The 27,673-nt window shown below is 42.4% G+C and overlaps 1 protein-coding gene across 2 annotated transcripts in view; it reads left to right on the top strand.

Annotated features, from left to right (window-relative positions):
• The first annotated feature begins 1,642 nt into the window (after positions 1–1,642).
• LOC139327780 (E3 ubiquitin-protein ligase Midline-1-like) overlaps positions 1,643–27,673 on the top strand; it is a 57,213-nt gene continuing 31,182 nt past the window's right edge. The window contains exon 1 of one of the 2 annotated variants that reach the window (XM_070957739.1): positions 1,643–1,878. The gene's annotated coding sequence lies outside the window, so the exon portion shown is untranslated. Of the gene's footprint in view, positions 1,879–21,279; positions 21,493–27,673 lie in introns of those variants that run through there. The other variant, XM_070957740.1, reaches the window with a different exon arrangement.

Consider the following 27,673-nt stretch of genomic DNA (forward strand, 5'->3'; position numbering starts at 1 on the left):
ATTCATGCATTTGCATCGGCCTGGTTTGTGTGGATGTCCTGGTCTGTCCTGTAGCCTGGTTTCCAGCCTTCGGTTTCTTGTCATTACAGACATCAGAGGGAGGGCAGTCAAAGCTTTATGCCACAGACTGTGGAGAAATGATTTGAAGTCCTGACATATTTGAGTATTAAGTGTTCTGAAGCTTGGATTTGGGTTTATCTGTTCCAACCATCTTCGCTGGAGCTACCAAAATAATCCAAATACTGGGTGAAGCTCCGCTGGGGTAAACACCACAGTTGAACGTAATAGTCTGAGACACCTGTCAGTCAAGCAAGCATGCCCACACAATGCTTTTTTTAACCCTTGCTATTCTATTACTCACTGCAAACACGGGGGTTTCGTATGGGGTAACACCTCTTTTTAATCTGTTGATGCTTCTAGATAACATATTTTTGTGCCCATTCACCTAACTATGCCTGTTGTAGGAATTGCAGTTCAAAGACCCTGAATCAGTTTCTTCTGGTCCTGCATGAACACACGTTTCTCCACAATTGCTTGGAAAAAGATCAATTAATTATGTGATGATTAATTAGCATGTTTTTGTTCAAATTATTCACATTTGTAGAAAATGTGTACACAGTGATAGAATGAGCAAACAGAGAAATTGGCTTGGCCTTGAACAAGTATCATATCATTTAAATATGAGAAACATTTTCTGAAAGATTAAAAAAATAACCAATGAAGTATTTTCATTCACCTGCCCTGGAAATGTGGAGCTTCAGAGCTCCATCATGGTCTAAGTGCAATACAATTATTTTCCAGTATGGGGATAGCCAAATTTAAACACCAGCAATTGATAAATTCTATCGTCTTTTAAAAGCGCAGCTTCAGCCCAAAGCGCTCCGAGATAAAGTTTGAATATGAAAACATTTGCTGATCCCGCCGCTCTGTGCTTCTCTTCCCTTGGGTGACAACCACTAAAAGTTAAAAGCAACTCAAAGCTGAGATAAAAAAAAAGAAAAAAAGAATTGCAAACATTACTAAAAATTGAGGCAGTTTGCATCAGCTCTTTAAGTGAGAGAAAAAAGAAATATATATATGTAGTGTAATATCTTGTGTAATCAGCAAATGGTTGCACAGCGGGTTCCCTCCATTTAATTGAACAGAGGAGTGTGGCTCTGCACTCAAAATGCCTTGTGGGACTTTCACTACCCTTGCTGTTAACTTTGCAATTGTAGCCAACTGTTTCTGGAAACTGGGCGCAAGCCTGTGAAAGACATTTATCAATGTTTTCCACAGGAGAAATTATTATTATTTTTTTTTTTTATTTTCAGGATGAGATCCCAGGAAGGTGTGATGGATGAGCCACGATGCTGGATATCGTCTCCTGCCTCACCATCCATCTACTGTGGATCCAACACACAGAGGGGGCCAAGAAGCTCAATGTTCCACGTAATGGAGGCATGAGTTTCCCAACCGCTGGACAAAGCACTTGCAGCACTGGCAGCACTGGTTTCCTCAGCCCGCTTCACGCTCGCCTGAGCCTGAACACATGACAAGTAAAACCCGAAGGCATGGGTTTGGGGGGGTGGGGGGGTAGAGCGAGGGGGAAAAGCTGAACAGGAGGAGGAGGAGGAGGAGGGGAGATGCAAGAAAAGATCCTAAGTGTTTTGATTTGCGTGTACGCTGGGTGTGCGGATGCATGAATCTGCGTCTTCTCTCACCTTTATTTTCCATCTCTCTCACTCTCTCTCTCTCCCCTGCACTTTCTCTCTCTCTCTCTCTCTCTCTCTCTCTCTCTCTCTCTCTCTCTCCCCAAGGTTACTATTGTTTCCTCAGACTGGAATCATTGCACGCTCCTCTTCTTTTCTGTCGGAGGACCATGTGAGGCGCTTGAATGTAAGTGCCTCCTTTGTTGCTTGATTCACTTTCAATGGGACCATTCCTTTAGAGGGAGTAGATTTAGGGTCTTTTTTTTCTCTCTTAACACATGCACAATGGGATGTCATACATCGGAGGGGTGGAGTGGGTCGGGATGGGATGGGGTGGGGGTGTTTAGGGGGCTCGATTGCTCCATGCGTTCTAAGCGTGGGAGTTGAATGCACGTGCATGCTGCTGTCATTATCTCAGCAGAGCTTCTTCACAGCTTTGTCTTTAGTTTTCAACTTGGTTTGCTGCATGTGTTGTTCATTGACTTTTGGATGGCTTTGCATTGCTTGTCTTTGGTAAACATGAGCCCATTATAGGTTTGTAAGATCCTGAATGAAACTGTAAATAGGTTGTGCACCGCATTTTTGAAATGAACACTAAACACACCACAGAAACAGGCATTTTTCATATGTAAACAATAAAATTCAATAGTGTTTTTTAAATAGAATAAAATAACTGAAAATTAGGGACCTGGAACACTTGAATGATGGTTATAAACAATTTCACGGTACAAAAAAAATAATGTTTGACAAATCTTTTTATTCCCACGTATCGATTTCTTTATATATGCAGGAAATGCTAATGGTCCACATTTTGTCCATTCACAGTAACTAAACAATCTGATTGCATTACAATTTGTATTTTTTGGTCCTATCAAATCCTCCTCTGTCTTGCATGTTAAATTTACAGAATGTCATGTTTTTGTTTGACCACTAGCTTGTTAGCTGTGCCCTGCAAGTACCCAAAGGGCCTTTGTTTATTCATACTAATATTACCCAATTTATTCTTTGTTCTCCATGTACACGAGTCAATGGACAAATTGCTTGTTTGGACTCGTCCATATCATGGTAGCCAATGTTCCACATTTGAACTGGATATCTCATAAAGCTAAATCTTCTTTTTATCAGTATAATAAGCCTGTTTGTTGGCGTTGTTAGTCTCTGTGGGGACCTCAGAGTATTTGACTTTGGGGATGCATCTTACGTTTTAGTCAAACATGCCTGGAAAAATTACGGAGACTTGAAATACGAAGCTAAAGGATCTACTCGCTTGTTCCATGAGCTGTCAAAAGTTTCGAATGCTGAATAACGTAAGCAATGATTTGAGAGCACAAGCACAATCTCTGTGCTGCTGCCTTTTTAATGCATGCAAATATGTACTCACTCTGCAAAGATTAAAAAGTACAGTTCAGCCTCAACTTCATATGATAAGTAGTTTAAATTCCTTCAGGTCTACATGAATTTCTGTGAGGTTTCAGCACTAAACACCATCCCATGCTTCACTGCAATGCAACGTGTTTGAAGTGAATTGCAACTGACATGGCCAATGAATAATACAAATAGTGTATACATGCTGTTATCAATTATAGACAACTTAAACTAAGCTGGATGCTGAGTGTAGAGGCCAATGGTGAATGTGTGCTTACCTACATTAATCGTATTAACGATTAGCTGCTTTCATAAAAGTCACTGTGGACTTGACGCAGGAGTATTGTTTTCTGGAATGTGTTTGTGTGCTTGCCATCAACGACCCACACAGCTCTGAATATTGAATAATGATGTAAAATGCATTTAACTGCTGGTGCAGTCAGGGGGATTTCTCTGTGGCTGAGTGCGCAGCATGCATCGACAGCTTACTTAAGTGCAAGATAAATGAAACATATCTTTGCAGTGGACTAAGCACTATATGTCATAAAAATGATCCCCCCATAAACTCAGAAAAAAATTGAAAGCAATTCACATAACATTTCCCAAACACGGGCTTTGATATGGATAACAAATTTGAGAAATTTGTCCAAGAATTACCTAAATTTGCCTTACTTAGGAGGTTTTCACACATCAGTGACAATATTGAGTTTTAAGAGTAAATGCTTTACTTCATTCAATTGGCCCGAGGCTCTTTAAATGATGCCCATCGTTTGAAGATTATGTTTTCAGGAGTCCTTGACCTTTTGCTTCAAGATTAATGGAATGTTATTCACTTCTAAAAGCGCCAACAGAAACCATTTGACGGAGCCATTACTGCTGCGGTCATGGAGGTATTAGCAGTTCAGAACATTTCCAGTCGCTCAAGACGCCATTATGGATTCTACACACTATATTCCGTTATCAATGCTGGCATGTGGAGAGGGAGGTGTTGGTGAATGCAGCAGGATGTGGCAGTTGCATACCTGGAGATACTGCAGCAGAGCTAAAATGAAATGAAATGGTGTGTGGAGGAAGGTTTGGATACATGACAGTAACCTGAAGCACAGATGCGAGTTCCTGGCGAGTCGAGTTGAGGTGTCGCAGAAAGCCAGAAATGGCCGGATGGTGAATTTAAAGCATAGGTTTTTGTGTAATTTAAGGTCTGGTATTGTGGTTTACAGAGACCACTTTGCAATCAAACTGTGTGCCCAGTGCTGTGACATGGATCAGAGTCATTTGAGTTTCTGGATGTAAAAGTCTTTTTTGTTTGATAGCTGCTGTTGCTAATGCTAGCGACCCAGTTCTGTCTTTCGTTGTTCCTCACATTGCTGTTTTCTTTACGTTCCCCAGAGAAAAAAAGACTACAGATTCAGTCACTTTCTGGTTCTGAAAGGGGACAGTTGTTGATTTGAATATTAGAACATTACTTCAACAAAAAATTCCAGGATGCTCAAATTATTTTCAGTCTCATGTTTGCCATATTTGGAGCTCAGCAGGGTATCGAGCTAGGAGGCCCTGGCATCAGCAACCGCCAATGTGTTCAATCTTTTTCATGCCCAGCCAAACCCCCCACATTCCAGCTATAAATCCCATCTCTCCTCTGAGGACTCGAGGGCTTGGCATTCAAGTTTCAGCTCCCCAACAGCCAAACTCTGGCTCCTGGCCACCTCCTTGTCTTATAGCAAAGCTCAAGAAAATTAGTTTGAATAGAGAGAAAAGACAGAGGGGAGAGTTTGGCGAGAGTAGGGGGAGTTTAAATGCAAGTAGAGGCATTTTATTTGCAATGACCCCCTTTCATCCACCCTGGGGCTACTGGACTGTATGAATGGGCTGGTTTGTTCTACGGGTGACCAAACATGGCACTTGAATGTTTAGCTGCACAATGACAAAGCTTGAGAGAGCCAAAGACACTTGGTGATGAGATGGACCGTGAACTAGTCAAGTGCCCTGTTCTGTTCCATCTGGGCTAAACACAGAGCTTTGGCTCCACTGCGGCTTTGGCTGTGTTGGCGATCCAACTTCTCTCAATACATTGTATGCTTTTGCCAACCACTACAGGACAAATAGTGGAGTCTTACTATTGTTAAATGTACTGGGAACCCTGTGCAGATACACTACTGCTGTGAGAACTCACACTCAGCGACAATAATCTTAACTAGAATAGCAATAGAAGTGAAATCTTCTTGGCAGTTAGTTCCTGAACATATTGATCTTCACCTTCAACTGTATCTTATGAGGCAACCAAGTTGATACTTTTAAGACAAAACCAGCACTCTGTCAAAGCTATACTTTGCTGATGGGGTCATGTATTTTCTGGTACTGGCGGGATGTTGTGTTTTCACATGCAGTGCTGTCTGGATTATCTGTCTGGACACAGTTTGACAGTGAACTCACACCAGATGCACGGCATCACCAGCATGAAGGTGCTCCTGAAGCATCTGTCCATTCAGTCCACCCCCTTTTCTGACCTTTACAGCATCACTGTCTGCGGAGCCAGCTGTTGGCAGCAGAGGTCCTGAGGAGGAGAGAGGACGGTGGCCAAACAAACCGTCCTTACCTGACAATAGAGTACTTAAAATAGTCTTCCAATGAATTATTGAAGTTACCAGGACATAAGTAGTTCTTGAATAGGTTCCACGTGGAGCACACAAGAACAGAATTGAATTCATTGTCTCGTCAATTTCATTTCCTCCATAACTTTATAGAGGTTGCTAGTAAGTACACATCATGTAGGCAGTGGGGGACATGTGTGATTTAAATGGCTGCCTTTGGGGATTATGCTTCATTTAGTGCACCAGAGAAAGAAAGAAAAAAAAAACAACAGTTGACTTTGAGTTTAAAAAAAAAAAAAGAAGAAAAAATATGGCATCTGGTTTACAACCTCTATGCATCTTTATTTCTTTGCCGATTCTAGTGCAATAGGAGGATGGTCATTTTCAAGCCATTCTCCACAGCTCAACAGCTGACACGATTTGTCTCATCTAGTTCACAAAATCTTTGCGCCTGTGAAGCTTAGTATGTCACTGACTCACGCAGCAGCTCGGTGTGCATACTGCTGCCTGCATTAATTGGCTCTTTGATTAGCTGAAGCTCAGAGTCGATGTCTGGCCTACAAGCAGAAGTGGATCGATGTGTCCTCATGGAGAATATTCATAAACCGGGAGAGCAGTGTGGGGAGAGATGTTCCCAGAGCTAGCTCAACATTACAAATGTGGCTACAAATGAGTATTTTTATCACTGTATCATGAGCTCACATCATGCTCCCCCATGTGAATCCAGGAAAAGATGCTGCCTAATTATGGGAAGCAGGTTCTCCAGGTGCAAAGTTGTGATTTGTAACCAAGACTTCAAAGCATACCTGTATGCTCTCATTCATTACAACTACATGTTTTGGGGTGACAAGAGAAATTCAAGCTCTGCTTCGACTTGTTCTGCTCAACTGAGAGAAAATAAAAATCAGATGTGACTAAAATAACAACAAGACAGCAAAAATGAAGGCCACTTAGCGAAGCAGTGGAGTCAAAGATGTTTTATGCCACGTCTCACAGTGCTGCCACCAATAAATTCCCATAGATCCAAACATTGTGGTCTGCGCAGCGTTTCTAGTCCAGAAACCCAATCTTAGCCAGCATGTACAAATGTACTGTTACCAAGACAACCAATACAGTAATGACAACAAAGGATTATATTGTCCAAACACAAATCCAATGAGAGAGGCTTGTAACATAACAAGTGGACAAGCCAGCTTTTATGACTGGTCTTAAAAAGCAATTGGATTTGCGTGTTGCCTGAACAAAGCAAAGCTGTCTGAGAGATGTTTACTGGAGATTTGATCACTTTTGGTCCTTTGAGGAAACTGAATAATGTGTCAAGTCAACAGGATCATGGTCACTTAAAAACCACACTGTCTTGGAAAATTGTAGCCCATGCAGCGTTAAGGGGAAGTTCAGCTGAACATCTTGGAGGACAATTCGACATTTTAATTGCCCCGTCAGAACTGGAAAGAGATTCACAAATGATGTTGCATTGGCCAAATCGGGTGCGACTTGCTGCAACTGATCGACATACATGTCTTTCGGGATGCAGAATATTATTTTGAGTTAGAACTCTGACTCCAAAAAAGTTGGGATGCTGTGTAAAACCTAAATACAAGAAAATGTGATAACTTGCCAATCCTTTTTGATTCATGCTCTATTGAACTGACTGTACGTGTGTCATCATGCAGGTCATGTTAATGGGCAACTTAGAAGAAGGGTAGAAGGGTGTTTTCTTTCAAGATGCCTCATGAGGTTACTCAGCACCACTGCAGCATTTGCTACTGTAGCTGTTCCCTGCAGATGAGGTTTTCTGGTGCAGGAACAGTGTGGGACAGCTAGCATCTCCTCTCCATGAAAAGCTGAAGCTAAGTAGCTTTCACTGTGAAGCCTGATTATAGTCATTTTGGCCCAGCCCATGATCAGTCACTTAGATCTCTTAGCATTTCCCTGAGCTGTACTGTATTTAAAGTGATTGATATTGGTATGTCAGTCATTAAGTCTGACTGCTGTTTATGCGCATAACTTGTGCCAGAAAGCGAGTTTTGTTGCTTTGACTACAGGAAAAACCATCATTCTTAGATGCAGGATAACTTCATTAGCATCAGCTTTCAGTGTTATTTTTAATGTTGATTTCTTATTGCTATTTCTTCCATTTTGATAGGTTTAAAAACACAATATACAAATGTACTTAATATAAAGACCCTGTACTATTTAATATGGTAAAAATAATATAGAATCTTGCAGCAACCTTGGCCCATCCTCAGGGGACCCTGGGCTGCAATGATGTCCACTTTGGGAACCACTGTTCTAACCTATTCTTCTGTCAGATCTTAATATAATATTTAGTCATTTACAACAACTTATGATATTTCTCTGTTTTCAGAATTGATTTTATTGACTTTTGCCACACCCGAAGCGTACGAACTAGCACAAATGACCAAATGAATGAATGTTATTCGTCGTTTCTGTCAATTTACCGCTGTGAAACTGGAAGCCAGAGAACGGAAGAGGCAGAAACAGCAAAAAACTGATGTTGTTCTATGAAAATCCATGAAAGTAGCAAGCTGTCTTTGCGTGAGGAAAGTGGAGGATTGTGCAGCTGTGCATTCTAAATGGTCTTCTGCACAAGATCTACAATGGTGCCACAAGCAAGTCAACTCATCTCCCACCATGTGCTCAATGTAATCAATCCATTCAGTGTTAAATAGAAGGCGATGCATGGTCCAGGGAGGGGTCAAGCACTTGACACAACACTGCTATTCTCTCTCTTTTTTATAGCCACATTGTTAAGAATGGATTCCTTTGTGCAAACAGATAACCTGTGCTGAGATGTATGACGCTGAGAATTCCAATGAAAGTAATGCAATATCACTAATGGTCTTATAGATTGCCTTGTTTGTTTTGGAGAGCAGTAACAAAATGCGCACACGCACAAACACACAGACAGTCCTGCAATGTCTCTCTCTAAGCTTTGGAAAAGTGCTGTAGGTGGTTTATTGATCGGACCTCTGAGGTCAGTGTGTGTGTGTGGGAGAGAGAGAGAGTGCGACCGGCCGTGTGTGTCTGTGGCTGGCAGTATTTATCTGTGCTGGTGTCAGAAGAATAGAGACGAGGTGTTGGCTCTGCCTGAGGGGACAGCTCGAGCTCGACAGAGAAACAAGACATGTAGAGAGGGCGAGGAACCATGTTGGAAGCAAATGTCATTTGCTTTAAGAAGCTTTGTCCCCTGGCATGCCACTCTGCAGGCCAGCAAAAATACCTGTCTGTGTGCCTGACTGTCTGCCTCACTCGATACTGCATGCGAGGGGACTTGGAATTAAAAAAACAAATACACGTCGGAGGTTCAAGAGCCAAAAACCTGCAAGCAACTGATTTTCTTAAGTACCCACATTTGCAATGAACTGTGAGCCGAGATGAAACTGTTTTTTTTTTTTAACTTCAAAACCAACACGGCTCAGTGATGCGCAACTGTTGCCTCTGAGCTAGAAGGTCCTAAGTTCAAATCCATGTTCTTTGGTTGCCTCTCATTGTCCACAGATTGACATTTTCTCATCAGAAGTGAGTGTGAATGGCTACCTGTCTCTAGGTGTTTGATTGGCCACCTGCTCTGGCTGTACGATGCTTCACTCCCTGTGTGACCCTGCACATGTGCAACAGGTATAGATGATTGGTGGATGAATGAAAATCAAATGTGAGGGCATGACCAGTTAGTACATGTCTATTTTTCATTTTTTAATGGGGCATCCTGGTTGCCTGGTGGTTCAGTTGCATATATAATCACAATGAATTTGATTGGCCAGTCTGGCCAGGCCTCCCTGGCTCTATCGATACTGCCAAATATGCAATAAAAGAAAAAGTACAACAAAAAGAAAACTAAAAAATCTTCACTATAAATGACATTCATATACAGTACTACTAACCTTACAGAGCAAGCACGTTTCCTAAGAAATGCAACACTGTCTGGATTGCATTTTCTCCTAACATGATGAAGAAACAATGATCACGTCTGCAAAGTCACAAAATAATAATCTTTCTCAAATCTTAGCCGAAGGCCTTTTGTTGCCAAACAAAAGCTCCTCTTTATGGGGAGCTTAGGTTTGATTTTTGAAGGTGAGACAAACAGGATCCCAGATTGGAACTTTAAGAACCTTGAAACTGACTAAAATTGATGATTTACCATTATTAAAATCACACCTGGGTCCAAAAGACTCAGTTAATAATTCAAACCATGAATGACCCAACTGAGACCATCATTTATTCCATTTATAATTCATTGCTGTCTTATACTGTAGTCGCACTGCCTTCACACTGTACGAAGCCCCCTCTCCACCTTCATACAAAATGCATGTCCTCTGATTAACGTTCCAGTTTTCGATTCCTTTTCCTGACTTGGCACTGCGTTGCGTAGTCATCCGCATCCCCAGCTAACATCTTGATTCTTCTTATGGCCATAGAAGATGCATAACTTTTCTATTCAATATGAGCAAAGTGAGATGTTCCCAATTCCTGCTTTGTGTGTGTATGTGTGTGTGTGCGTGCACTCTACCCGTCACAGGTGTTGGCAGGAGCATAAATCTGAATATTTCCTCACTGCCATGTGGATGATAGTACATTAACCATTGCATTACATTACAGTACACACACAGAGCTGTGCTGCACTGCAGGGACGAGAGCAGCGAGGTCGGGGAGCCTGACTTTCACTTATAACTTATTCATGCTTCACGCCGTCATTCAGCACACCTAGGAAAAAGTCAATTTTTTTCACTGCGGGGAGGCTCATCTAAAGCAGCAGTATATGACTTTAAAATAACAACTTGCTCCTCAAACATATTCACATTATATTTCCTCTCACTTCCTTCAGGGCTCCAAATGACAAAATGTGCCTTATTTTGCACCCAGACTGCAGTATGGCATTATCAATTTTTGGGCGCTTTCGTGCCCACGGTAGGAATCGGTGTCCCAGCTGGAGCCATTTCAGGCTCAGCTGATTGAATCATTGGCACTGCATCGGAGAGATTCATCCTGAAAGGTCACAAGTGCGTGATATAACTTCCAGTCTGCCCGGTGGGTTATTTCATGGCCTTATAAATTATGACATTAATTCTACTTGAGTTGGTTTTCATTCCAATTGAGGGTAAAGAGCTTCAGATTTTATATATTAGGCTGTGATTATACTGAAAGGCAATGCGTTTTCACTTGCCGGTGATGTTTGCTGACCTCCATTTACTGAAGAATGAGGAGGATGAAGAGGTGACACACTCTGTTATAGGACAACAGAATGATCTTCCTGTCTGCCATGATCTCCAAATATATTTAAAATTAGATCACTTTCCACCCTGGGCTCAAAGAAAGAGGAGAAAAGACTTTTCTATGCCTTGTGCCACTGAATACACAATGGCAGCCATACTGCTCTATACTCTTGAGTGAGAATTTTAATAGCTGATGGAGTGACGCCTGAAATAGCACTTTAGCTTGAAGACAAACTCAGCTGCGTGCGACAGTGGCCGCCTGAGAGCCGGTTGATGCTCCAGTGAAGTGTTGCATGATATCAAGTGATATGTTCAGCTGATGTGCAGCTTTCTCTTGTTCAGCCTACAAGAGTTAAGTCTAATTGGGATCAATGAATGGATCACGGGTTAAATAATCTCACCATTTTTGCACATTTTAAAAATTTGCTTTAATGAGAAAATGTCATTTTAGAAGTCAGTGACATTCCGGATGATTCATTAAGACGGCCCCATTTCGATGCTCTGGTCACTAATTTTCCAGCTTTGTTGGCCTCGATACAGGGCTTTGGTTTTGGCTGGGGTTTGTATAAACTATAGGCTGGCTTGGGAAAATCCATTGATTAATAGGGCTCAGTATCATTTTCAAAGTTACTCCAAAAGCCACTTCACTAGATGATATCTTACTTTGAGGAATCGAACTTCTCCGTTGCTTATTGACACCAGAGTCAGGAATCACTGATCACTTGGCTGATTTCAATTTTCATATACAGCTGCAACACTCAGAGCTCATTAAGACTGTCCTCAGTTGAGTAATGCATTCAATCTGTTGCAAGTTCAAGCTGTGACATTCAGTTCACTGCAAAACAAGCCTGTACAAGCAAGGTTAGCAAGTCAGCAGCCAATTATTTCCAGTAGATTCCATTGTTTATGTGGCTTTTGGGGTCTTTAAATAGGCCTTTCACAAAGACATAACAAATTGAGTATCAGTGGTGTCGGTCTTCACCGCTGTTGTCATTCACGATGCTAAAATGCTAAAAAACAACGCACGGCTGGGTGTTCAAATGTTCAATGTTGCCCATTCACAAGTGGCCAGCCACAAATTAGAAACCAGAGAAGCATTTCTATGGATGTCTGTTTCGAGTACTCAACTCAAAGGCGATTGGTTTGTAAAGCTATTTAAATGCTGTCCTTTAAAACTGATATATAATCTTCCATTAACTCCAAAAAGGATATTTATCTTAGTGAAACTGATCTGGAATTAAATTCCTGCCATCTCTCTCCCTGTCTCGGTTTAAGAAAAAAAAAAAAAAAAAGTAATTTCTTCCCTTGCTCTCAACACGTCTTGTTTTTTTTAGGACTTTTATGCTAATGCAGGCATGGCTTTTCTGATAGGTTTTTCAAAGATTGTTTTCTTTTCCTCATGATTATGTGTTGTTGTCATCGTGTGCCAGCTGGTGTTGCTTTGGGTTGCGGTAAGGACGTGACTCCGATTGTGACAGTTTGAGGGCACATTGGGTGACAGCTAATGATGATGCTGCCTGACACCCATATATATGCGTGTGTTTGTGTGTGTGTCCATCTGTTTGCATGTGTGTATGTTATCAGCATCTATGTGTGTGTTTGAGTATCCTTGCATGTGTGGCTATTTGTGCGTGCTTTTGGGCCTTTACGTCTCTGTGTGCTTGACTGTCTATGGGCATATTTGCATTGGCCTGGATGATGTTGCAGTGAATTTCTTTGGTGTGACAGAGAATGACCTTGAGCTGCTGAGCCTCTGCTGAATGTGTCAGATTCAGGCAATGGATCTCAATGTGTGTGTGTGTGTGTGTGTGTGTGTGTGTGTGTGCGTAATGTGCAAAAGCGCTACTGGATGCTCTGAACTTTATCTGGAATCTGAAATCTTTCATCATCCTGGATGATGTTGTTTTTATCGCATCCTCTTTGATGTCACGGTTGAAAGGAGCCAGCAGGGCAAAGACGTCAGCACAACCACTGTTAATTCAGAGTTTATTCTTACTCACTCTGACCTCAGTTGCCTCAAGTTCCTCGTTAGATATTTGCAAATAGCTGTGAATCAAAATACTTCCGTTGCTCGGCTGACCTCTGTTTGATTCTCTGACTCATCATGACGTTTAGGGTAACGTGCACAATGTTTTGTGTCCTTTATTAAAGAATCTCATGGTCTTTGCTCTCTTAAAGCACCTGGGGGGATGTTAGTCAGGTTTTATAGTCAGCTCACATACACAGAGAGACATGATTGCACACACACCTCAGCAATCTTAGATTCGAGTCTGTTGATTCACCTGGTAAACCCGTGATTGGCAGTTTCTTTTGTGGCTGCAGATACACTTCAAAAAGCCCACGAGTGCTTTTTCTTCATGTTTTGACCTTTTGGCCGACACACAAACACAGTTTTAGGTCACTGATGAAGGAGCTTTATGTTTACACACAAATGTACGGTTATCCTTCCACTATAGGGAAACAGAGGGGTCAGTTGGAGGGAGCCTACCGGTATTGCTTTTCTCAGGCTTCTGACTGGCCAATCGAACATTAGAGTTAGGGATATTTTTATGGAACAAATATAGGGGCCTTAAACAGCATTATCCCAGCAAGAGTAAGCCATATGAATACACTCCATATTTGCAATGGTGTCATTGACTTGGTTTGCAGTGGTGGTGAGCTGCATGCCACTGAGGTGTTCCTAATATTTTGTCCACTCACATTTGCATAAGACGGCCGGAATTATAAACACCTTTCAATATAATACACTAGACCGCCACCCACTACGACCTCAATAATAAAGCTGAATTATCACCTTTCGGACAGTGTCAACAAAAACTGAAAAATGATAACCCTCATAAAAGCAGAATTCATAGCAGAGCTGTTGTATTGGTTTGCATTAGAATGCTCAAGTGTACCTCATGAAGTGGCCGGCGAGTGCTCTTCAGAAGAAACACTGCAGCTACATTTAATGTTTATCACCTCGACTTCTTTATCTTCTGCTCTCCCCACCCCTCTCCCTCCTCATCTCCTAATCTGTCTGGATCTTTTGCCCCCTCTCCCCCTCTCCTCCTCTCTTAAAATCTGTTTTCAGGGCTCTTCTATGTATTAGTTTCTCTGATTAGATCAGTTTATTCAATGAGGCCACTTGACAGAGACAGATAGCTCACAGCCCAACTGAATCTCCTTAACAAAACACAAACTGCTCTGAAATACTTAATGCAGCTCTTCCCTACTTCCCTCCAAATCCCAAACTGTGCTTCAAAGCAGCTGCTGTGTCTCTGCCTGGCTGGTACCAGCTGTACATCTTCCCCCCCTGATTGAAACCAGTGCTTTACTGCCCGCATGTGAACTCACTTAGAAGGCCAGAGGTCAGTTGGAGGGGAAATGTGTTTGGCATTTTCCAAAAGGCCTTTAGCTGTGACTACCACAATGCTTTAAAAAGGTCAAAATCTCAGTTTTCTGGGGTGGCCGAAGCGAGAACTGCTCTCCAGAGCATCTCTGAGCCTTCCATGACTCATTCAATGTGAATGCATATCTAACGTACAGTCCAGGATAGTGATCAGTGACTGGGAAGGTATTAAAATGCTCTATATCTAAGTCATAAAGATGCCTCTGGAAGATAACATGCTGATGGAACTCATGCATGTGTGGGTGTTTTAATGCATGCAGATCAAAGGATGCTGACTTGCATTGTTGGATAGCCTATTCTGTCTAGCCTATTGCATTTCTTTTACGTGGGAGGTTGAATAAGACCCATTTAAAGAGTCTCGGGTCACGTGTCCGTCTGAACATATGTGTGGCATAAATCCTACAAATCCCAGGCTACCTGCAGCGTCGATGCCCTCTGAAAGGTCTTGGTCATAACCCTGTCGTGCTTTATCCCCATAATGGTCTCGCCCCGAGAGAGGAGACAGACTCTGCCGCATTCCGCTCATTCCTGGTCGTTAAAAATAAGACTTCTCCAAACTGAGCAGAGGCCAACTTTGCTAAATTCAGAGAGTTGTCACGAGAAGGTTTGGAATGAAAGGCAAGAGTGGAGTTTTTTTTAATCCATTTCACAAAAGATGTCGCAGCTAATGCAAAGCACAGGCTGAAAGGAAAAAACGACTTTAAAGACACTGATTTTGCTTTCCTTAGCTGAACATTTAGGTCACAGCATCTCCTGTCTTCTCTTTGCTTGATTTCTTCTGTGCCATTATAATAAACCTCAGTAAAATTCAGAGGAAATAAAGCCAAATAACTGCATCAGAAACCTCACAGGATCTCTACTTTAGATCACAAAACCACAACCTTGACGAAGACCAAGAATTGACACAAATCGACATCCAACAAAACCTCATCTAACGTCTCAGCAATTTCTGAATGTGCCAGTGTTTTTGTGCATGTGATAGAAGTACAAGGAGAACTGAAACGTTTCTGAATGAACAGAAAGATTCTAATCATCTTCCCTGGCACTGAGATTTCTTTTGGCTTCACTTTACTTCAATAATGTACAATATTTTAAAAGTTCTGCCCATCAGGTCTGTACATTGGCATAATTGGTGCTTCATTTTGCTTGTATTTTCCCGACTGTGTCCACCTTGTACTCAATGTGAGTCATCAGTTATCTGTTAAGATTTCTCTGCAAAAATATGATATATAGCAGATCTTACATGTCCATTGTGCTGGGCGAATAAGTCATCATGATTCTGAACTCAATACCCTCTATCTCTATTTGCACAATGTCATTTGAAGCACAATCGAAATATCACCGGGGGCAAGGCGGGAACATATAGTTCAAGGTGAAAAACAGCCGCTCGACTTTGAAGTATTGAGGTAGAGGACGCTTGACAAAGCCTCAGCTACTGCCTCTGCTGAGATCTGTGAATGAATGAGGAGGCCTTGTGCTGCTATTTTAATTCTGAAGAGTGCTGCTGGATAACCTCCAAGGTGAAAGATAACTGAGGGACTGCTAATGCAATGACTCCACATTGTGGCATCAGTGGAATAATGGAAATTTAGCTGGTGCGCTCCACAAAAACTTTGATTAAAAGGAAAATTAAATGACGCTTTCAAGGTGGATCATAGAGAACAACACACTACAACATGAAAAAGCACACGCAATTTGGTAATTTTCCAATATTGAGAATAGCATTTGCCCCCATTTTTGCAGTGACTGGCGAGCTGTGTGGAGGTGAGAAAGTACGTAAGGTCTCTCTAAAACTTGTTTTCTACCGTTCTTTGACTATTCCTGCCTCTTTCTGAGTGTAAAACCCAGTGCAAAACTATGAATGTCTTATAGGACAGACTGTCTGAAACTGTGCACCATTATCTCCAGAAACAATTATCAGATCATGCCCTCGCACTCTATGACAAATGACTCTCTCTATATATATTTAGCATACTGTGCCTTGAACCTGTGTTCATAAACTCGACCCTTGAGCTGTCTGTCATTATAGGATACCCTAGTTTTTACTTTTAATTCTGAGACTTGATATGAAATTGTATTAATCTGTCTACAGGTAGTGTAGCGAACCTGTGAACCTTGAAAATGTGAGCATCACATTGCCTGAGTATAACCTTCAGACTTTAGACACACTTTCCAATCTCACCACTCAACTTAGCGTAAAAGTATCAACACACATCTTTTTCAATTCATACTACTATGTGTGGGTTTATATTTTTCTTCCTGCTGTGGCGAGGGAACGTTTCATGTCTTGGTGGACTGGTAGAGTGGTTGGAAAGAGAGAGGCCTTGCTCTTGGTAAGAACTGACCCAAGATGGAAACTCTTTCCTTGCCCCTTTTCCAGGAGAACATTCTTTAGCAGCAGCCTCACCTCGACTGATCCCTCTCCAACTGCCAGAAACACAATCCCCACCACAGCACACACATCCAAATACTACATATGAACACATTGTAGGTGCACACAGCAACACACAGCAACACACACACACACACACACACACACACACACACACACACACACACACACACACATACACAAGGGGTGCAAGTCATCCACCAGCATGAAAAATCTGTATTCCTAATGAAACGTACCATTAACACCCCTGATGGCCATAGACGCACATTATTTCTTTTTGTTTTGGTTGAACTTCATAATGAGTTTTATTTTTTCAGGAAAAGTTTTGGTGTTGAAACTCTTCACTGTAATCGGAACCTCAGTTTGAGATCTTGGAGCCAAAGTCGCGGTAAAAGCACATTTATTTGACCTTACAGGAATTCCACAACCCTTTATCTAATTGAAATCTCGGTCAGTGCTTGACATTTAAGTGGCGCGTTTGGTTTTGGACATGCTTTCTGGAACTTATCAGACCCAAACAAACAGTTTCACTCCATGCATAAAACCTAATTTTTGGCCGAAAAGCCATCTGTGGCTCTGCAGTCCGGCAGTTCAGGATGCGGGGTGGAATTAAAGCCATAACCCTTTCCGAAGTAAGAGCCATGTTCTACACTTCCTACTACAAGACTCACTTGCTTCGGGCAAAGGGATTATTTGGGATCTTGCTTCCAATGAAGTGAATGTTCAACGCTTTCACATCACATGACTGTAAAGTTCTGAATAATAGTTCAGGGCTGATGATTTTTCTTGTTTTTTGGGGGAGGGGATTTATGCTGCTTTCCATTATGTACAATTACCGGGACTAAGAGCACCATCCAGAGTGAGTCAGACATGATGGAGAGGAATATTTTACAACGAGACAGCTGATGAATGCTGATGATTTCTGGTCAGATTGCAGTTGTGGTAGGGCAGCGTGCCTTGTGTGGGAGGGTAAATCACTGACTTGCATCGTGGAGATTAATTTAAGCTGCTTTCCTTGTGGGCCGCATAAAAAAGAGGGTTGTTTTTATGGGTGGCAGCCAAAACAGCTGAAGTTTCAAGGTAGAGGGAGAGACAGCAGGGAGACATTAAGAAGTTACAGAGGCAGAGCTGCTGCCGAAGACGTGTCATGGATGCAAAAGCTGGATATATTTTAAATTCATTAGTGGAATTTATTTACCTTAACTGAAGAGATGCCTTCATTCGAAAGAGGCTTTTAATAGATAAATTTGACACATCATCACATTTCCTGATTTGTTCCCACTTCATATTGTTGTTAAGGGTGTTTGCTGTTAATGTAGACCCAACCCTTCCTCCATCTTTCACGGCTAATTCGGGATAATTAACATTTCCGCTGCACTAACTCCATCAGCTCAGCTTCAAAGTCAACTCACCACACCTTTGCTTTGAGTACCTCAAACAGAAACACTGTTTTGACTCCTTAATTAATTGCAATAGGTTCTTCTTTGGTGTTTTTTTTTTTCTTTCTGGTGTTTATATCACGTCATATGAGATGGATGGTAGAGATCAGAGCTGGTCCCGACTATAGTGTCCAAATCTTTGGTTTCCAAATCTAAGAATATGTAGACCTACTGCATACATAACAGAATGAGGATAAAAAACAAAAAACAAAACAATATTTATTGAAAAGTCTATTTTCTGAAGAATGTTAAGATAAGTGAATATTAAAATGGGCATGATAAATAGTAGAAAATATAAAATGTAGTCCAGTCACCACAATATTATACGTCTGCACTTTCTAGATGCAAAATGATGGAAGGATGTCAGTGTTGGACATGTATCTCCATTTCATGGTTTATGCTCACGATGGCCGGACCACTCCAATGCTCCAGTGACAGGGAAGAAGACCAGGCAAATTCTAAAGATCCATCTCACTGACGTCGCAGTCACCTCTGAAGGTTGGAGTGTTTTCAGCTTCCATGCATTGAGCCTTGAAAGATTCACCGGACACGTGAGAGGCAGCACTGAAGTTTAGCAGCACTCCATATTTAATTTCAACCAGGCCGGTGTTGTTTGGCTCTCAGAGAATCCAGTTTCCCGTTATGTATGTAACACTACATCCAGCTGCATTGAGATGGATTAGAGGAGCGTGTTCACTTTGTCATTGTCAGTATCTCAGAGTATGACACAGCAAACAAAAGCTATAGGACCCAAATACCTCTGCAAGTGTTTTGGCCACTTGGATTACTGATCATCTGTCTTGCTTCCATTGATGCCTCCTGAACATCAGAATCTCACTTTGGAGCCTGCTATCCCATCTCATATCACCGTGTGACAGCATTGTTACTGTACATGTTCACGTGATTCTTCAAAACACTCCACCTTCAAAACATGCCAGCTGAAATGTAGGTGAAGAGCTTTTGCACATGCTCAAAAACCCAACTGCATCTGTTCAAGATTTGGCAGCATGAAAAGGTTTAGACGATGTGCACCACGTGGCACCAACACAGCTTTGGGATTTTGGCTTGCCTTTCATGTTGGGCCTGTTATCAAAAGTTTGCCCTGTGCAATCTTCAAATGGAATCATCAGCTCATTCAGCTTATCTAAGATGACAGTGGACAGGTTCAAGCCTGTTGTAACCTCAACATTTACAAAGCCAAGGAAGTGCTCCTTGATCTCGGGCTTTCCCTGTAAAACCATGCTTCTCAGAACAATGGATATTTGCTCCTGGTGACTAATGTCATGTTGAGTCCAGGATAATGGACTATACATGCTATCACTTCCAGAACCATCAGCACATTCTCTGTGTGTCTCTCAAGGTAATGAACGTGTCCCTCCATCTGAGATGAATTTCCCTAACATCAAATTTTGCCAGTAATTCAGCCTCCATTAGAAAGTTTCCATTATCTGTATGAAAGATTTTGTCTGAACCCCTGAATGCTCAGTTTCTTGCTGCTGACCTAGTTTTAGTTTGAAAACTTCAGGATTTTAGTGAGGACGGGTGGAAACTTTTGGATTTGGCAACACCCACCTTTGGGCCTTATCTGTCTCAACTTCCTGATTGGACACGGCCCTATCATGTGACCCTTTTCTAAAAGAAGTCAAACGACATTCGTCTGGACCATGGATGTATAAGAATTGAGTGAGTTTTAACTACCAGAAGTTACTTCAAATAACTTCTTCATAAGGAATTACACATGTTGCTGACCTTGTCTATGCTAGTAGCTGTTGTGCAGTTAAATTCTGCAGGTTATAAAGCTGCTACTGCCTACATTTTTTGCTATGATATGATAACTTTGGTTAGCCTGCTGTAAGCCAGTTTGCACGCGCTAATTAGCATGAGCCTGACTAGCTAAATTACTGGCTTTCTGTTAGCATTTAGCAATGCAGCTAGACTCAAAAGTATTGTATTGGTACTGAAAATTGGTAAATTGGTGTGGAACGTCTGAGCTTGTGCACCAACAGATTGTGCTATGTTGTGCAAATTTAAAAGGGCACAAAAAGACATTTAAAATGCAACAATGAGAAAGAAAGACAGACACATAACACTACTGACAATGTTTCCGTAAAAATAACATTATCTGGGATGGTTCTGTGTCATCGTCATGTCCTGTTTGTAACCCTAACGATAACAATCTGCTTCCTGTTTACACCGGCACGTCATGCAACATATGTGTTCAAGTAGTAAACAGGTTGCTTATGGGCTTCAATTGAAGTGACTGTGAGCGGGAGAAGAGAATAGAGAATGTTCACAAGACACAAGCGTACTATCTCTGTATCTTTAGAGGGCTGGTTATGTTTGTTCTTGCTGGACATGGACATTTCAGACATAGCCATTTTTAAACAGCAGATTTTGCTGGATATTTTAATAAGATTCCTATAGACAGTGTGCAAGAGCAAGGCTGCGATTTGGTTGTCAGGTCGTGTAATCTTCTTCAAAACAAAGTGATGGCACAAAGAATACTGACTTCTGATTGCAAAATGCATTGCAACCCTATTTCGATTGGCCAAATTGGCCAATTTGTCAGTCGTACGCTTCAATTGAAATGATGAGAGATGGAGCCGGGCGGAAGCGTAAAGTAACTCCTTTTTTACTTTTTACTTAACCACTTTTAGGGACTGATCGGATTTTATTTGCACATGCTGGAAACAACACACGGCCTTGCTATTATTTGAATTTTTGAGAATTAGTGGTTCAAGGCATGGAGGTCTTCTGGCTGACAGTAAAACTTAACTTGGCGTCAGACTGCCTGCATGTTTACATACACGCGTCCACATCTGAGTTTGCATGCAAGCTAACATATAAGCGCGCACGAGCAGACTCACACACTACCAGAATGTCAGAATGACACATCTGACTGCAAACTCATACTTGCACACAGCCGGCCCAGACTCCACCCCCATGGGTTCAGTGATTGGCCTAGTTAGAGGCAGGGCAGCCCACTGGCAGATTTGAATGCAGGGGAAGAGAAGAGGGAGGGATGGACAGAGAGGAGGAGGAGGGGAGGTGATATAGAGAGGGGGGCGGCGCACTAGATTGCTGCCTTCTCTCTCTCTCTCTCTCTCTCTCTCTCTCTCTCTCTCTCTGCCGGGTCAGGATGGAAAGGCTTACACAGGCAGGGGAGGAAACATGTCATGAGAGGTGATGACACAGCCACGGAGACATATCCACATCCTCACTGACTCCCAAGTTCGCCGCTCGCCGCCGCCGCTGCTACTGCTGCTGCTGCTGCGTCCCACAGAGGAGAGAGAGAGACAAAGATAGCCTCAATTCTCTCCCCCCAACCTCTCTCTCTTCCTCTCTTTCTCACTTTGTTTGTGGATGATGGGATTTTAATCATGTGGAAGGTAAGAGAAGGGGAGGAGGAGGGGTTGAGGAGCTTATTTAGTTTGCTTATGCTTGCTGTGTAAGGGGGGCCTGGCTCAGTGGGAGTTTGAGTTCCTCTTAGTTTACTTAAATCTGTGAGTCCCCTGGGGGATTCCCGTATGCTTTCACCCTCCATCCCAGCTCAGACTGTATTCTCAGTGGAAATGAGTGGAAGCGTTGAGTGCCAGCATTACTGGAATGATAATGATAGAGCAGTGGCTTCAGGACTCAACCAATGAGTGCTGGGGAGCCATCTGTATCATGGTCTAGGAGAAACTTGCAGCAGAAACAGTTCTTGAATTTAGATTTACAATAAAAAGTGTTTTACCATATGGTCTGTATGATGACTGTGAAGTCTTAATTGCTTTAAATGTGTCAGCTCTTTGTCAACTTCAGCTTTCTGAAAACTTTAATTCTGTGATTCACCTTCTCTGTTCTGCATGCGCTTGCATAAAGAGCAGATTCCAATGTGGTGAATCCTGTGGAAGTTGAATCTCATACTTCAGAGGTATCGACCGTGACACGTTTGAATATTGACCAAAAAAAGCATTATTAAAATGTGTGTGTGTGCATGTGTGTGCGTGGGAGGGGGTGGGGTTATGTCGCATGTGAGAGTCTGTTTTGTGTGACCCAGTTTCAAAGAGCCACTGTGTGTTTTGGTGCTTGCTTGAAGCCCAAGACGCATAAAGACAGGAGACAGTGCCTTGAGGGATGCATAAAATGTGTGTGTACTTGAGTGCTGTGAAGTGTGTGTGACTCTGAGTGGCTCTAAAGGTCCCAAATGTTTGGTCTTTTTTGCACTTAAGAGGGAGGAAGTTTCACAGTGTTAAATTAACAGCCAGAGGAGTGGGGACAAAGTATTTTTTCCTGGCTTTTTGTGTGGGTATGTGAATGCAACACGCCTTTTATGATTATAAATCTGCATTAGCGCATGCTGTACGCTCTACATGGTACACTTCATCTATTCACATTTGTGCTATGTTTTTATGAGGTTATTTAATTTCACAGCCTCTCCTGTGTGCTGAGGCGTGTTTATCCGCGCATGCGTGTGCGTGTGTGTGTGTGTGTGTGTGCATGCGCCGAAGTGTGTGTGCGACAGCTGGCTGCCAGCGGCTCAGTGCTGCTACTGATCCTCCTCACCTGCCACGGGTCACGGGGATCAAGGAAATCCAGGTTCAGTGTTTGATGTGCGCGACAATGGGAAACTCAGGGAGGGCAGGTTACTGCACTGTGACTGCAGTTTATGGCGCTAGTTTAAGGGATGATGAGCCGAAGCTTTGACCAAAGAAAATGCATTAAATTGAAGCATGTGCAAGTTTTGTGGCAGCTTCCTCAGATCTCTTTGGGCTAATAGGCTTAACATTTTTACAGAAAATGTTCATGTGTGACTGACAGAGACTGCGGTTATCATAAAGTGCTATCATATAAAAAGCTTTTCATTTACATATCTCCAATGCATAGACGTTTGCATATCCTACATTTGCTTTCATAAACAGTGGTGAGGAAAGACAAAAAGGCTCTTTCTGAAGTTTGGTTTGTTGCTGTCATGATGCCGACCAATATAGCAACAATAGCATTGTTGCTGCTTCTTTTCCTGTTTCCCTTGACACATTTTAGTGGCATTGTCAGCCCGGGAGGGCTTGAGTAAAGCATCTTATTTCTCAGATCTTTTTGTTTTTTTCCTTTCAACCTGGAGACTGACTGTGGGAACCATGCAGACATACATATACAGACAACACAGCAAAGGCGGCATTGTGTCTTTTCCTGCGTGGGACACATCACTCAGTTTGTTCAAAGTTGGTCGAGTTAAAAACCCGAGGAGCTGCACGAGTGTTGGAAAAAAAAAAATGTTTACGGGAGAACTTTGTCGCCGGCTGCTAATAGCATTAGCCACCTACGTTGCTCCCAAAATATCCCGTTATCTCACTAGTTCGTAGCTTAAATCATAAAATGGGAGGGGGGGTTGTAACTCCTGAGAGTCTTATCTCTCCCTAATTGGTTAATTTGATCTTCAAAGCGTCAGCGGTCTCCCACTTCACACGCTTGAGGGGCAAAGTGCTAATTGCTATCTAAACATCCTTCTGAAAGGACAAAGACAGACTGGAAAACTTTTTTTTTTTTCTCTCGCCCTCCCAATGCATTTCCACTCCAGCTCAGTTCATTTCATTCGCCCCAATGCGTTCATTAATCACCGGCCGAATGCGACGAGAGTGCAACGTTGCCATGGAAGCTGGTGACAACGAACACAATCGGTTCAGTGAGACTTGGCAGCTTGTGGAGTCCTGTGGAGAGGATAAGTGGTTCCTCAAACTTTTTTTTTTGTTTTTTTTTAACAGCTGTAAGGACCTTTACATAAGGCTGCCTTAAAGATAACTCAAGTGTGGTATTACCCAAAACTTAACATGTGAACTTTAATCCTAGTGATTTCAGATAAAAGGCAGTCAAACGCCAGATTTTGCTTGACAAAATACACACTGGGAAGGCTCCATCAGCTTCCTGTGTGATTTGCAATGCAGGTTATTTCTGTTTCTTTTTTTAAGTGCAGAAGAGCTAAACAAGTTGCATCATGCGCCACATTTCAGATTGCAGCCCTGCAATCTTGTAACTTTCTTGCAGAGCTCACTCGTTGTGAGAGCAAAGCGAGCTTCCTTTGAAATCTTCGATAAAACGTGACCTTTTACGGCTTTTCCATCACAAGCAAAATAATCGCTTCTTCTTTGCGAGAGCTGCCTGATAAACACCATTTCGCAGGTATCAGACGCAGCTCGGCTTTAGTTATTTTCCTCGCCAGATTGTGAGTTTGAAGATATCTTGCAGCCGTCAGATTTGCGTGAGAGTTTTGGTTGTCTTCTGCAGACCGGCAGATGTTAAAAAGTCAGATCACATCATTTTGGAATATCTGCTATTCAAGAAGCCTCCTGAGTCCTCGATCATGATGTTTTTTGACGTTCCTTCCCTTTGGATCATGTCACGTGTCACTTTCCTCTTGTCGGCCATGCTCGAAAAACGAGTAATTATAAGCATATTCTGAAGCTGCCCATATGTTAGCTGTTATGACAAACGAGGAGCAGGGTCACTTCAGGTATGCTCAGGTTAAAATCAGGTCACGGACAAATAAACTTCAGGAAACAGAACTCCAAGCTCGCTCCTTGACCACACTATGAAAACATCCCTAACTTATAAAGCTGTTTATCTCTATAATGAGACCAAACATGTCAGTGTAGTAAAAACAAATAAAGAATTTTCTAAAAGTATCTTGAAACAATTAAAAAAAAGCAGCTGCACTGGAATAAAGACAAAAGGAAACCTTATGGTGGAAATATTCTTGAAGGATTCAAATACAAAAAAAAAAAAAAAAAAAGCTGACGAGAAGATTATTTTTGCAGCGCACACACCTGAAGAGGTCACATGAAAAAAAAAAATCAGCCTCAGTCACGTGACTCCCTTGCAGCTGCACTGTAAAAAGTCAGGCAGATGCTTCATCCTTTAGATTTATCCCACTGGTGCTCTGTTCATACACGCATAAACTAGCTTACCTCATCTTCGCCAGCACTCTGGAGCTGCTTTCATGTGGAAAACATTTCATTATCCAATCAGAGTTGCAATGATAATTTAGTACTTTTGGGAATAACCACTGTTTAATCACTTTCATGTCTGCCAGGGGATCCTAAGCACATATTTTGAGGCAACATTACTGCATTATGAAATCATTGTGATCACGGAAGAAGGCATTAACTAAATTTGTAGTGTCTTGAAAGGAAATATAGCATGTGTGCTCATCAGGTCATACCCCAAACTAGTGTTCCCCCAGGTGACTCTCTCAGGTTTCCTGACCCTGCCAATGTACAATTAAACGAAGACATGCGAGTAAGTGATTAGCCAAATAATTAAGTGGCATTTGGTATAAAAGAAGAAGACGAGAAGTGAAACAGGAGTAACCTTTAAACAGAGCAAGTTCAGCTTTCAGCATCTGACAATAAGTTGGCCTGTGTAGGTTTCTGTGTGTGTGTGTGTGTGTGTGTGTGTGTGTGTGTGTGTGTTTCCATGGGTGCGAAGCTCATTCACCCTGATGAAATATGTCCTTGACAGCGCCGGACTTGTTTTTGTCTCCTATAATCTCTGGCTCTCACACATCACAATCACAATTTCACATGCGGCGCTCCACTCAATCTGGGTCACGCAAGCGGACAGACCCTGCCACACACACACACACACACACACACACACACACACACACACACACGCACAAACCCACAATCACAAATGTCACTCTTTATCATAATCACTAATAGCCTCTGCATCCCGGACTACGACCAGCCAATCCTGTTAGGTGTGACTGACCGCTCTAGAACATGAAAGGCCACGATTGGTCACAGCTAGTGTGGTCGGAAGCGGATTAGGGATCAACATGGCAGGGCGTCTGGAATCAGACAAAGACTGGATGTTTGCGTGCGTGTGTGGCAACAGTTAGCGTTGTTAACAGTCCAGAGGCTGCAGCCTTGTGCCGTGGGAGACGAGGACAGGGGAGACAGGATGAGAAGGGGGGATGCAAATGGATGAGAGAGATTTTAAAACCAAATTCTCCTTTGAATTTGACATCTGAAGCTTTTTATCACCCATCTAAAAGCGGAATTTAGACTTCTTCAGCTTTAGCTCCGTTCATCACCCAAGTATGCCTCGTCTTCCTCTGTCCTAATTGGACTCTCAGCACCTCCACCTGCAAGCCTGTGTGCTGTGGAAGACTTAAAATGAATTTCCTCCAGCACTTGCGCCGGAAGATTTATCACGCACTTCCTATAAGCAGTGCCCAAGACAAATATTTAACAAGGAAACACCGGAAAAAAATGTTTTGACTTTGCTCCACACAGCGGAGGAGCAAATCAGCACTCTTTCCTCATGGCTGCATACTGTATGTTCAGTCTACGCAGTGTATGGAAGATGATGAGGCTTTTAATGTAAAAAAAAATCAATTTGCAAAGGAAACTTGCTTCAACCTTGGCACGGAGAGCATGACCCCGAAATGACGACTCGTTCTCGGCGACTCCGCGAGGTCGAGGGTTAATCTCTCATTGCGCGCCATCCGCTGCTGCTGTGAAAGCAGATTACAGTCCCTCTGCACTGAAAATCCCGTAAGCGGTTGAAAGATCTTTTGAAATTCTTGGACAGATCGAGGCACACGAGGTGTCTAAAGGTTTAGATGCTGTTAAATATGGAGAGGGGGACATTTTGCGGAGGGCAGGGGAAAAAAAAGCGCAAAATGGTCGAGGTTGTTTTTCATAATTCACAAAAAGTGTCAATAATTTATTTCGTTTTTCACAAGAATGTGAATAATTGAGCAGCAGTCCTTTCTCTGTGTGTCCTCGCTGTGAAAGTAGGTGATGTTTGTGAGCAAACTTAAACCTGACGCTCAAACAGCTGGAAAGAGCTTAAATTTTCGCTGTGAAATGTTCAAATTTCATCCTCAAACTCCTGATGGCCTTCAGTTTTAGGTCCACTGGGAGCAAATTTCAGTCCAAATTGTTGAGGCGGATATTATCACAGCTTCAGATGGTCTGCGCTCTTTCGCTTGCTTACAACATTTTTGCTATTTTCTGCCTCCTGTGAGTTAAGAGAGAATTGGAACAGCAGAATCATAAAGTGACACACACACACGCCCGTGCAGTGTATGCTGATTGTGTGAGCCAGGTCAATGGGGATGACCTACTTCTCGGGTTCTGCTGCATGGACTGCCACAGCCGCTCACGTCAGCTCGCCAAATGGACCCCTCCACCCACCCAAATGTGCTTTTTCTAGAGAGGGAAGTATGATGATCAGAATTTTTTGGGTGTTGTCACGTCATTTTCTGCGAGTGATCCGGCAATGAAATCACTCCCCGCTGCCATGGAGGAGTTTAAGCTCAGTTTGTCAAGATGGTAGTGAAATAAAATTCCCCCAAGCGGAGTTCAGAGAGGACAAAATATCTTTAAAATCTGAAGCTTTTATTGTTAAAAGGCTACAATTATGAACAATTACTGTATTAGCATGGCATCAGCATTATGAGCGGCCTGATGCATTATGGAGGACCACAGGAACCGCTCACATTCTTTTCCCATTTCAAAAACACAGACCCTCCCTCGCCCCTGTTTTTGTCTGCGCCGGGCTTTTGTCGAATCAGTTTTTAGA

Source organism: Chaetodon trifascialis, chromosome 24 (genome assembly GCF_039877785.1).
Source record: "Chaetodon trifascialis isolate fChaTrf1 chromosome 24, fChaTrf1.hap1, whole genome shotgun sequence".
NCBI classification, from domain to species: domain Eukaryota; kingdom Metazoa; phylum Chordata; class Actinopteri; order Chaetodontiformes; family Chaetodontidae; genus Chaetodon; species Chaetodon trifascialis.